The 12724-nt window shown below is 45.8% G+C and overlaps 1 long non-coding RNA gene across 2 annotated transcripts; it reads left to right on the forward strand.

Moving 5' to 3' along the window:
- Positions 1-421: 421 nt before the first annotated feature.
- On the forward strand, positions 422-8705 carry LOC132656848 (uncharacterized). Of its 2 annotated transcripts, none has more exons than XR_009594611.1 (5): positions 422-1726; positions 3086-3259; positions 3631-5279; positions 5942-6129; positions 6450-8705. It is a non-coding gene; the product is annotated as an uncharacterized LOC132656848 (long non-coding RNA). The 2 variants fall into 2 exon arrangements; XR_009594612.1 differs by having other exon boundaries at positions 5947-6129.
- The last annotated feature ends 4019 nt before the right edge of the window (positions 8706-12724 follow it).

The following is a 12724-nucleotide window of genomic DNA, read 5'->3' on the forward strand; positions in this document are numbered from 1 at the left end:
GTGCTCTTCGCTAGCTGGTTAACTTTAAGTATTGGAATGGAATTGATGCGCACATAATAATATTATGATTCATACAAACCGCTTCTCAGGCAACTCAATATATTTCATTACCTCCTTTCTAGCAAATGTATTGATTTCTGTTTTGCGGTTTTATAACACAATTTCAAGGCTGTTGTGGGCTTAATGAGCCGTGTTCTTATGATGTTTAAAAAGATTTGAAGCTATTGTTGAAATAAATATTATGGATTCCCCCCCTCCCGAGGCCCCTTCACTCAGCCTGCCACTCCTCCCGGCTCGTCCCCTCCCGCGCGGGCGGAGCTGCCGGCAGAAAGCTGGGGGCTGCAGCTCCGCCGCCCTTTGTGCCCAGATCAAAGGGCCGGAACGCCACAAAGGCCGCCCCACTCGGCCGCGGCCACACACAGCCGCACCTGCAGCGCGGCCAAATGTCATTGTCGCTTCTGCGGGGCGAGCGCGGACGCACCTCCGAGGCGGCAGATGACTAATAACGCTTGATGAGAATTGATGGGAAGAGGCGCGCGGTGCCCAGGGCTTTGTATTAGCTGCCCCGACTTCCCCAGCCTCGGCCGACCGGCTGCACCTGTGGACCCCCTTCCTCTCGGCCTTTATGGAAGTTGACAGATTTTATTAACTTTAAGGAAGAACTTTCCAGCGTGCGGAGGGCCGTAGTTTATTTTGTATTCATGCGAAACGGAAACTGAAAAAGCCCTGTTTACATATTTACCGGCCCCAGTGACCTCCCACTGGGACTCCATAAGTCACGGTCCAGATTAACTTTGTCATAGAATTGACTAGAGGGAGTTGGGAGTTCGGGGTTGGGGGGGGAGTTGCATGTGTAAGTTTTTTTTTTTTCAACGAGAGAAAGCTATATTCAATTATCTAATATCGCTGAGGAACCCCCAAAGACTTCCCGAATGGTACCGAAATTGGAATTATTTTTCGAAGCAGGTGCTCACGGGGAGAACATTTGCAAGCGAGCTGGGTAGATTTGCCCTCCGCTGGGTTACCCTAGCGTTTCGATTATGTAAAAACAAAGGCATCTCAGGAAGACCCAACTTAAAACTTTCAGCCCCTTGGGGACGAGGGAGCGTGGGGGCGGGGAATGTGTAGGTGATACGCTCACATTTTAGAGGTGAAGATGGGGCTCTTTGAAAAATAGAACAGATACTATTCATTTGGTAAATATGATGTTTGTGGGGAAAACATTGGTCTACAACCCGGCACAGTAACTTTCAACAGAAAAAAAAAACTTACAGAAAAAAATATCAAGACTTTGCTTATAGCCTTTTAAAATTTATTTCTGTTGGTGTCTCTTCATTATGCAAAAATCAGTAAGTTTCGCTATGATCTTTTCCCATGGACATGTCATACACTTTGCTTCCACCTCACAATGGTCCTCTTACTCCTCCCAAACAACCCTTTTCCTACTTTAATGTTTTGTGTTTTTTTTTTTTTTTTTTTTTAACAAATGTAGATTCTGAATATGAGAGCAAGTACAGGATGCTTCTGTGAGTCTGGCTTTCTTCACTTAACACAATGACTTCCGGTTCCATCCATTTTCTTGCAGATGACATGGTTTTGCTCTTGGTGACTGAGTGAAAAGACTCTACTGTCTTCATCCGTTCTCTTTGTCCCTTTGCCGGCTGCTGTTGGGCGCCTACACTGATTCCATGTTGAAAATAAAATAGCAACAAACATGGATGTACAGGTACCTCAAAAGAACTGTGACTTGGGATTCCTTCAGGTAGGTCAGGTGTTTTGAGGAGCCTAGGTACTGATTCCCATAATGGCTGCTCCAATATTCGCAATGCCACCAGTATTGTGTATAAGGTCTCTCCCCAATGCCCCTCGATTGTATTTATTATTATTTTCATGAGGATAGTCATTTGGACTGAGGTTAGACAGAAAGTCACCACAGTTTTAATTTAATCTCGTTTATTCTTGGTTGTCCCTTCTACTTGGGCTATTTCTAGGTTTTCTGACTCACAACAAATGGGAGTCTACTGCTCTGAACATCCCTGTGATATTAACTGTCAGGTGTTGAAAGCACAGCCCAGAGTCAGCTGGTGCGCCGCTTACTAGCTGGACAGCATTGAGCTTTTGGGAGCTTCCTTTTGTGTGGCACACAAACTTCAAATGAACTGAGGATCATTTTCCCAAGAAACCTTTAAGTTGAGCGATAATAGAAAGTAGTTAGTAGAATATTACACTTTTCATTTGGGCAAACAGATGGGATGCCTGCTTTTAGATTTAATCGGGGGCTGGCAGACAGGTAGGACGCCATGTCTTTTAGCTGAAGTCTCTTTCTTTTCAGGAAAGAATGAAACTGCTTAATATTCCGAGCAACCGCCACCCCACCCCCACCACAGTACCTCAGCATTGCTAATGCCTAACTTTTATTTCTCATTTCTGATGACATTACAAAGTACAAAGGTCATCTAACAGCAAGCAAATCCATTTTAAACAAATCTATTACACTATTCCTGTCTTAGAAAAAAGTACTAGGTGTGTGTGTGTGTGTGTGTTTGAAAAATAAAACACAGGCTGCTTCAAACACACAGCATATTCCCCAATCTCCATTTACACAGACACAGACATAAATAAATGATTTAACAATCCGGGAGTCACTAGTCTCTGCCCTCATGCTTTCTCAACTTCTTTAAAAAGATTTTGATATCAATTGTTATTTTTTCCCCAGAAGCATAATACAGGGTAACCTTAGCACACACAAGCTGTTTCAAACAGAGGGATACAGACAAGGGCAGTCAATGGTAGATTTTAATGTCCTAGCTGAGCTTATGTTACCTTGCTAGAAATAAAATCTGTCCCCCTCCCCCAGGCTCAAGTCCCTGGACACCCCCATCGGAGATCATTTGTTATGCAAAGTTCTGTGAGGCAATCAAAATTAATTCACAGTGCTCTTTCCACCCAGAGTCCCAGCTCCTAATAATGGGCTTTCTCAACAGGTGTTCATTGTGCCGGCCTGACTTCAAATTGCCTGACTAAAGGTTTTATTCTTTAGTCATTTCTTTTTTTAATCTTGACCTTGTAATTTACTAATCGGCAGCAGCTGCCAAGGAGGGCCCAGCTGTTTACAGAAGGGGACACATACCACCAAGGAGGCTCAGGCTGGGAAGCCCAGTGCCTTCAGACGGGGAAGAAGGAAACACTGACATTCTCCATTTGAAGACAAGGACAAAACTCAGGCCCAGACTTCACCGTGCAGTCCCTTTTTGAGAAGGTAGTCTAGCAATTGGTAAACTATAGCCACTCTCCTTTGGGATGACTTGAGCTAGCCTTAGATTAGGCGTAAGTGAACAGGCAAGGAATTTGCCAGGTCAAAGGAAGGACTTTTAAATGGTTTATTTATTTTTATCTTATGTGCATCAGTGTTTTGTCTGTAAGCTGTGTGTCAGATCCCCTGGAACTGGAGCTACAGACAGTTGTAAGCTGCAATGTGTGTGTTGGGAATTGAACCCGAGTAATCTGGAAGAGCAGATAGTGCTCTTAACCACTGAGCCACCTCTCCAGCCCCTAGGAAAGACTTTTTAAAAGTGCACTTTTTAATGCCTGAGTGCTAAATTTATCAGTGTCTGGGTCTGTCTTTTTTAGAGGTCCTGAGTGATGCTGTGGACATTCTCCTGCAGAGATTCCTGGATTTCCTGGCTCACTGGAAGCATTTCAGCTGAGTGTACATTACAAAAGAGCCAAGACAACTTCCTAGGCCCCAGGTTTCAGGAAGTGTAGTCTGCCTCAGCAATCCCATCTCTATGATGGGTTTCCCCATCATTCTCCTCAGTCACAGCAAGTCAGAAAGCTCTGAGCAGGTGTGCTTGGGAAGGTTGCTGTGCCAGCTGCGCAGCAAATGTCTTGTACTGAGGGTGTGGGAGAAGCGGCCTCCTTGGCCACACAGCAGCTCCTGGCCTCCCTACTCTCTGGGTAAGTCAAGCTATCCTCACGTCTCAGTTCTGGACTGTGTCAGAGAGCTCGTGTCTGAGGCACAGGTGGATACTTGATAAAGACCAGGACCGAAATGAACCCTGTCTCACAGGTGAAGACAGTGTCCTCCGGGGTTAAGAGGGCATTTAGAGGTTATCTGTAGCTGAGCTCAGCCTTGTCATGGCTCAAGGCAGCTTCCTGTGGAGCCAGAACAAGGATGGATACCCTCAGACTCCTGCTGGCCCCCAGCCTTCAAGAATGGACCATGGATCCCATGTTGTTTACTGAGGAAAGTAAACACAGACTGGCTACTTCCGAGGCAAACCGGAAGTCCCCTGAGAATCCGGTACTGAGATGGAGTCTCCAGATGACAGGGCCTCAAGGACTTGGAGATCATCAGCCCCTGAGGTGAAGGCCCCAGGGAAACTCACCACCCCCTTTGAACAGTGTTCAGCAGGTGGCTGCACCCCAGCCCTCAGCATGTATGCTCCCACAATGCAACTCTCTTGAGTGCCTTCAAATGCCCATTACCATGATGCAAACCGCAAAGGCCAACGTGAAGAGGTGCCACGCTCCTGTGGGCAATAACACCTCTTGTCCTTTGTCCAAGCGTGGGCAGAGAACTACTCAAATGCTGAGAGCCTGGATTGTGTGTCACACAGAGACCTCCCTTGTTCAGCGACTATGAACCTTCCCGGCTGTGGGAGGGACAGAAAGGTTTTTTGGGCTCCCAAGATCAGGTACTCCCAGCCTTTCTTCTCTTGCTGAAAGTTAGCCCCATATGTTTTAAACCAGAAAATGTGCTTTGTGGGGAAGGCTCAGTGGATAGCTGTGTACCCTGGACATTGTAACAAGGCATCCCATTGAGGATTTAGTGGGAGGTGCCATGACGGATGGGCTAAGCAGCCTGCAGCTTCTGTGATTAGCACATCTGGAGACACTCACTGCTGTAGGCCTGGAGAAGTACCGCTAAGGATGCTTTTAGTGGCCAGTCACCACTAGGCATGATTTGTTTATGTATTTTATAGCTTCATCACAAACGGATGGTCTCAAGCAAGATGATATGCAATTCTTCTGACTGAAAAGGAGGCCGAAGCCCAAAGGAGAGAAGACTCTTGCTCAGGGCCACACAGCAATTTCTAAACAGGCTTGCAAACAGAGGGATGGGCCCATCTTTTGATCTATGAATATTTTGAACTATTAAATTCATAGCAGAGAAGTACAATCCCAAGTGCTTGTATTTACTTTATACAGATCCGCCAGGTCCATCACCAACTGGATAAACAAATATCTAGCTTGAAGCGACTATGCCTCAACCCTAGGTAAGGCAAAGGATGCTGGCTACTCTGGGTTCTGGCTGCCTACTATGCCCAGCTTGACACAGCTTCCCAAGTATGATGTGTATGTCACAAAAGGTAGTTTTTGGAGGCTCCAGAATTTTCAGAAATGACTGCTGGGAGAAGCTATGAAGCTTTTCCCCAGGCTGAGCCCCTTTCTCAACTAAGTGTACAAAAAAACATTTCTAAAGGAATAACCTTTCCTAATAAAATAATCTCAATAAGACATTTCAGCAGGGGAATTATTAGATATTAATTCATGCCTAGTTGCACTGACAGCTTCGGCCGTCAGCGTTAGCCTAATAGCACACTAGGTGAGAATTAATATGGCATAATTCACGCTCTGTCATGCATTATTGCTTAAATAAGATACATGAAGAGTATCCTATTCTGGGGAAATAACTGGGATTCTCAGAGTTCTCCTGGCCAAGTTATAAATAGTTACGTTTGGATCCAGAATTTTTTTTCGTATTACTAAATTTGAAATAAATTGCATATATGTATCCTCATCTATAATTACTGTGAACATTTTTCCTAAGTACTAACATTAAGTTCAGTCATATTCCATGTTTTAAAATTGAACTTAAGCAAAAATCACGTGGGTTTTCTTGAGACTAAAATAGACCTTTCTTTGCTCCATCTATAAGGGTAGCTGGTACATGGCACCGTGTGGCTGGTGTGGAAGAGCGAAGAGCAGTTAAGTGGGCCTGACTGCGGAAGGCACAAAATAGAGCTGGTGGTGTTCCAGGGCCTTTGAGGTTCTCTGTCGGTGCTCCTCAAGAATGAGACTCTTTGGAAAGCTGATGTTTTGCCCAGAGGAGAGTGGGGATGGCAGGTGAGAGACGGAAGCCTAGGGCCTCCTGGAAGGAACACTGTTGTGGTTTGAACCCGAATGTCCCCTATAGGCTCCTGTATTGGCAGCTTGTCCCTCAGCTGGGGAGACTGGGAACCCTTTAGGAGGCGGGGTCTAATTGGTGGCAGTAGGTCACTGGAGGTGGGGCTGGCATCCTCCCTGTTTCCTGTTGGCCATAATATAAACAGCTTCTGATTCATACCCCATAGACAAAGCCACTGTGCAGCACCTTCCTGCCACGGCAGACTGAAACTAAGATCATGAACCAAGAGGCATCTTTCTTCCCTTGTCATCTCTGTCAGGCATGCAAAACGTCACAGTGATGCAAAAGTCTCTAATACAGCCTGAGGCCAGCTGTCCTCACAAGATAGTGCTCATGAAGACCCCAAGACACAATGAGAAAGAGAGAGCAGAAGTCACAAGATTGTCCATGAACTTGTCACGTGTTTCTTGAGAACCCACTCCATGCTGGTCCCCTGGGCTGATCATGGAACACTCAGAGAAGCTGAGAGTCCTGTGTGGGAGACAAACACTCATATGTAATGCCATTCAATAAAAGCAAAACCACGGTGGCTCAGGAGCTCCACAGAGTAGGGCCTGTCTCAGCCTAAAGATGGGAGCTGACCAAGCAAAGAGAAGTGGTGATACTGAGAGAGGATTCCTAAAGCATGAGCAGAAGTGCTAGGATCGGGTAAGAGGTGAGGGCAAGAAAAGAGGTGAGGGAGAAATGCACGGAACACAGACCACAGCAGATCCCATAGAACAGGGTGAGGTATGTTGTCTCACCAGTACTATATTTTTGGATTGAACTCCAAGAATGATCTATGAGGTTAGGACTGGGACAAGGAAAGATAACTTTGAAAGCAGAGATTAGATATCCTAGGGGTGACAGTTCCTAACTATGGTTCCCAGACCTTAAGTATTTTCAATGAACTCATAAAATGTACATCAAAAAAAAAGTACAGAGATCACACCTAGAGCTCAGGGCATGCTAGGCAAGCACTCTGTCCCTGAGCAGCAATCCCTAACTCAGTGGTTCTCAACATCCCTAATGCTGGGACCCTTTAATTCATTCTCCACGTCATGGTGCCCTGCAACCATTACATTATTTCATTGCTACTTCATAACTGTAATTTCTCTGCTGTTATGAATGATAATGTAAATATCAGTAAATAAGCAGGCAGTCTTAGGCAACCCCTGGAAAACTTCATTCTACCCCCAAAAGGGTTGCAGCCCATAGGTTGAGAACCATTGAATTATGCTTCTAAGTAAATGCTTTTCTTTTCTCTCTCTCTCTCTCTCTCTCTCTCTCCCTCTCTTTCTTTCTTTTTCTTGTTTGGCTTTTCTAGATAGAGTTTTTCTGTGTAGCCTTGGCTGTCCTGGACTCACTTTGTAGACCAGGCTGGTCTCGAACTCATAGAGATCTGCCTACCTCTGCCTTCCGAAGTTTTGGGATTAAAGGCATGTGCCACCACCACTGGGCATAAGTGCATTTCTAAGCTTAGATCATTTGCATATGTGGACTTTGTGCCTTCTTTGCTACAAAAAGAAGAAAACCTGAAAGTCAATTTAGAGAAAATAAATGGTCTCTGATTATTTCTAGTCTTATTCTCTAGATCATTGCCCAGTGAGGTCTGCTCTCTTAAACAGACACGGGTAAGTTTGGGAAAGCTTCTGTGTTAAGGATTTATTAGTACCAAACTGAGCCTTTCTGCTCATTTCTATAGGATTCAGAAGAAAACTGCAAATCACTGAATCGTTTTCTCACTGTGTGATTCGGGGCTTAGAGGCTCAGTGTCTCTTGATGACCCAAAATCAACCTTCAGAAGCAATCCAGGGCACACAGGGAAATGTCCTTTCCAGCCCTGAGTCGTTTGAGCACAGAGAAGTTATAGGTAGGATGCTGTGTAATTCACCCAACACAGAGGCAATGGAGGTTATCTTGGACCCTCTAATCCATCTTTTCCTGTTCCATCAAGCCTTTCTCAGCAAACTCTTCCACCCTACATCTGCTTAGGCATATTCTAGCTCAAGAATCTCCTTTTTCTCTTTGATATAATCTCATACTTTAGCTCTGGCTATATGTATCAGCATCCCTTCTGTCTCATCTACCAATGGGATTATAGGCATGAGCTATACTGCCCTGCAGAGAAACTTTTCTGTAGCTTGCTAGAGCCCCAACTGTCTATTTCAGGCCGACACCAAGGTATTATGTTATTTGCTGTACAGCTGGGTGGAAGGGACTTCTCAGGCTGTTGGCTTTCAAGGTTGTCTGGTAATCTACATATTACTTGTTATTTGAGCAAACCAGCATTGGTGGGGAGAGGACAAAAGAGTAGAGGAGATTGTATTAGGACCCCCATCAGGTTTCAGAGATGAGCAGCACATACATTAGACTCCTGTCCCTTTGAATGTCCCCAAGCCTGGGGCCCCTGAGTTCCTACACTGCTCTGAGCCTGCCACAGATGGGAACTGTATAAGGACAGCTGGGGTGTGTTTCCGGATAGGTCTCCCCGCCTCCTCCCCTCTCCAGCTTGTCTGAAAAGGATGTGGAAATGTCAATTGTCTCCTGGTTCTGCAATTCTGCTGATCCAAAAAAATCTATGTGAAAATAACAGATTAAATTGAGCGGACCTCATATATTTAATGATTGCTGATATTTGACCAGGGTGAGCTGCTCAGGAAGTCCCTGCCGCAGCTATTGATAGTCTTTAATCCCGGGTTACCCAGTGTTGAGCTTGTTTTCTGCCCAAGATGGCCAGTCTCCAATGATTCCTGAGCTTGAAACAAGAAAATGAGGTGCCTGCCAGCTTGTCTTCATGCTAGAAAATTGGGTTTAATTCCTGGGCTATAGATCTGTGAGCAGGCAGCCTTTTACACATAGAACTTCCTGACTTCTCATTCTACTCTTGTTATTTCTAGGAAGGTCTCTGCCAATTGGAGGGAGCACTGGGAAGGTTTTTATAACAAAAAGCCCTCTAAATGTGCCATGACCTGCCAGGATATTGTATGTAATGACAATGTTAGTTCTTTCTCGAACATGTTTCATCTTGTAGTAAAGGGCACTCAAAAGTGTTGCTATTTTTTATTGTGAGGCTGTTGAGGCACAGAGAGGTTGAGGAACACGCCTGAGGTCACGCAGCTACCTCATGGCAGGCTAGGGTGTCCGGCCTTACAAAGGACATCAAATACCATGTGACTCGACACCATACATGACTGGAAGCCTTGTCCACCGCCCTGGATGCTGTGTGACAGTTACACACTCAGTGATAAATTATGACTGGGACACCAGGCTTAAATATGGAAGCCTTGGGTTTCACTATCTCCTGAAAGCCTTTGGGACACAGAGTCCCCAAAGCAAGCCTGGTTCCAAGTGAATTCCTAGCTAGTAATATTTTAGGGGTACTGTTTTAGTCTGTTCAAGGGCTGTAATAAAGTGCCATAGATTCATGGCTTTACCAACAAAAATGTATTGTTCACAGCCCTGGAGGCTGGATAACCAAAGTTAAAACAACAGCAGGGTTGATGCCTGGTAAGGATTTACTTCCTGAGCCGTGGATATGTCCTTTTGGCCATGTTGTCACATGGTGGCAGGGATAAAGGGGTTCTCTGGAGCCTCCTTTAAGGACACTGATTCCAATTATGAAGTCTTCACTCTCAGGAGCTAACGAAATACTCCTAAAGGTCTCATTTCCTTGGAAACTAGGATTCAGTCCCTTGCACACATTTATTCACTCATGTATTTTCACCTTCTTTCCCTTCCCCATTTGCTCCAACCACTTTTGAACAGTCCCTGGACCGTCAATTGAGCATCCACTCTCACTTTAGACCAGCAGGTGCCTGGCAGTGAAGCGTGGTGGGCAGTGGGGGAAGAGGGGTGGTGAGAGCTCCGGGGAGTGAGATTGGTTGACTTCCATCTGGAAGGTCCCAGGGAATACATGGAAGAACATATAAGCATGGCGGCAGTAGAGAGTAGCTCAGACTATGGCCACAGTCACCAGAGAGAGGTTGTTGAGAGCCTGCTCATGTCGGCTAGATGTTGTCTCTCCTTCTTAAGTTTCTAAGCCCTTATCTGTTACGTTGAACTTATCCCAAAGGGTAGCTGCAAGGCTAGGGGAGGTGGCATGTCCATAGCGTTGCCAGGCACACAGTAAGCCTAGATAACCATTAGCTGCTTTAGCAATAAGACTAACACTTCAGAAAGCTCCTCTTGGGAGACTGCACTGGACAGAAATTGGGGCCGGAAGCAGGAGATGAACTAGGACACTGAGAGGGTTATCAGGCAGGAGATGGCAGAAACCTGAGCCAAGGCTTCACAAGTGGATGGATATATTGAGAAGAGATGGTGGATGCCAGCAACTGAGGGAGAGGGAAGAAGCCAGGACAACTCTCCACCTCTGATCTACTGGCTGGGTTGGCAGTGGTCTCCATTCCTTGAGGTAGTTTTTATGGGAAAGGCCACAGTCTTGAGGGACAGGTCTAGACTAGAAGGCCCTTTTAGGAACAGGGGGCAGCTCTTCACACAGAATTTCAGATTTCTCTGCACTTTGTACTCGTGGATAGAAGGGGACCTTTGACATATGGCTACTGTGCTTCAGCTAGGTTATGTGCTCCTGGGTGGCAGGGGCGCTCCTTTCATCCCTTATCCCCAAAAGACTAGGGTCTCTTGCCAACTGGCTTATCCACAGATGGATGGATTCGGGCATGCAGAGACAGTTTCAGGGCTTTCTGTTTTGTCTGTAGTGTCTACAAAGACAGGGTCTTGTCTCCTAACCCATGTGGATAGAGATATCTGATAATGGAAGTGAGTCTCAAAAGGGATCCAGAAATGCCCTTTCTTTCACTCCCAAGGGTTCTCTCAGCAACAAGCAAATGCAATTTTAGCTTGGCATTGGCTCCCAGCTTGTGAACACACAGCACCAGAGCCCTGGGCCCTGAGAAGGAGGAGACCCAGACCTTCCACACATCTTGCCTCATCCCACCCCACCATACTCCTGCCTTGAACATCTGGTCCATGTACTATAAGAAGATGGTAGAAAATGCCAAGTTACTTTAAAAAGAAAACTATACGCCCTTCCTGAAAGATCTGACCTGGGGAATCACCTGATAGCTGGCTTTATTGGCTTGGGCATGTCACCTACTTAAAGTCTCAGGGTCCCCATCTGCTGTTTGGTGTTACCCATCACCTCTCTTCACTGTGTTTGTCTTAATTTATCTTCATTTTCATAAGGGGCTTGAATAACACGAAAAGCCAGGCAAAGAGGGCCTCTTCTCTCTCCTACTTCCTTTTCCTTCAGCAAAGAGGTGGTTAACATAGGGGTTGGAAAGGTTCATTCTGGCTGCTATATGTGACCACACTGAAGTAGCACAAAACCCTTCCTCTACTGCTGAGGGAAGAATGAGGCTCCCTTCATTTTGAAGTGACTGTCCCTTTCTTTAATTTTCTTTTCTTTTCTTTTTTGTTTTTATTTTTGTTTTGTTTTGTTTTGTTTTGTTTGAGACAGCCTTGCTGTCCTGGACTCACTAAGTAGACCAGGCTGGCCTTGAACTCACAGAGATCCGCTTACCTCTGCCTCCCAAGTGCTAGAATTAAAGGAGCCCGGTTGTGACTTTTATTTTTTAACCAGGAACTTGGACTTCCTTCTTATTCAAAGGCTTTTAGGTGATCTTATGATCAGGGTCACCCCTCCCTTCCACAAGATAAAAGATGGACCAAGGAATTCCTACCAGAGTTTGTTTACCTCAGTTGACAACTGAAAAGGCCAGCCGCCTCACAGACCCCTTTCTTGTATCCCTTGGAGTTCAAACTTGTTGGGATCCTCACCCACTTCTTTCGCAATGCCCACCCACACTGGAGTTTTGGGTCCCTATCACCCCATCTTTGGCTTTGTATTGAACTCTACATACCATTCTCATTTGAATCCGCATCCCAACTTTAGTATTGTGGGCACTTAAAGCAGAATGACTCCTTTGGGACCATCCTGTGCACTGTCAGGTTCTTAGCTGCCTCTTAATCTTCAATGGAAACTGTAGCTCTCCTGGGCTGTAGAACCCGAACTCTCTCCAGTTATTCCAGGTGCCCTGTGCTGGTAGGAAGGAGGGACCATCATTCCTGAGAGCTCCACTCTGGACCACTACAGCAAGGGCTAGGCCTTCTCTGTCTCCCACCATCCTTGGTTCAAGCCCGTGTTTCTTCATCCTGTGACACACGGTAGGTGTGTGGAGTCAGTGAATGACACAGTAGGAGACAGGGCAAGTTTCTGAGCCTGATGAACTCTGTACCACAGTGCACATGCACCCTCTGATTGAGAAATATTTGTTAGTCTTTGTGGGGTGCCAGGTGCCTACACCCCAAGAATACAGTGCAGAACATAGCACTCAGGCCAGGGCCCTGGGGACCCCTTACATCTAGTGAGAGAGTGGAACTCTGAAAGGAGACTTACAATCATTCAGTAAGACCATTTCCAGCAATAAGCAACACTGGGAGGAAAATATCAAAAGGACCAAGAGCAGAGAGCGAATCGGGTGGGAGATGTCTTACTTAGATATGATGGTTGGGAATACCATCCTTGGCAGG

This window comes from Meriones unguiculatus, chromosome 10, assembly GCF_030254825.1.
Source record: "Meriones unguiculatus strain TT.TT164.6M chromosome 10, Bangor_MerUng_6.1, whole genome shotgun sequence".
Classification (NCBI taxonomy): Eukaryota; Metazoa; Chordata; class Mammalia; order Rodentia; family Muridae; genus Meriones; species Meriones unguiculatus.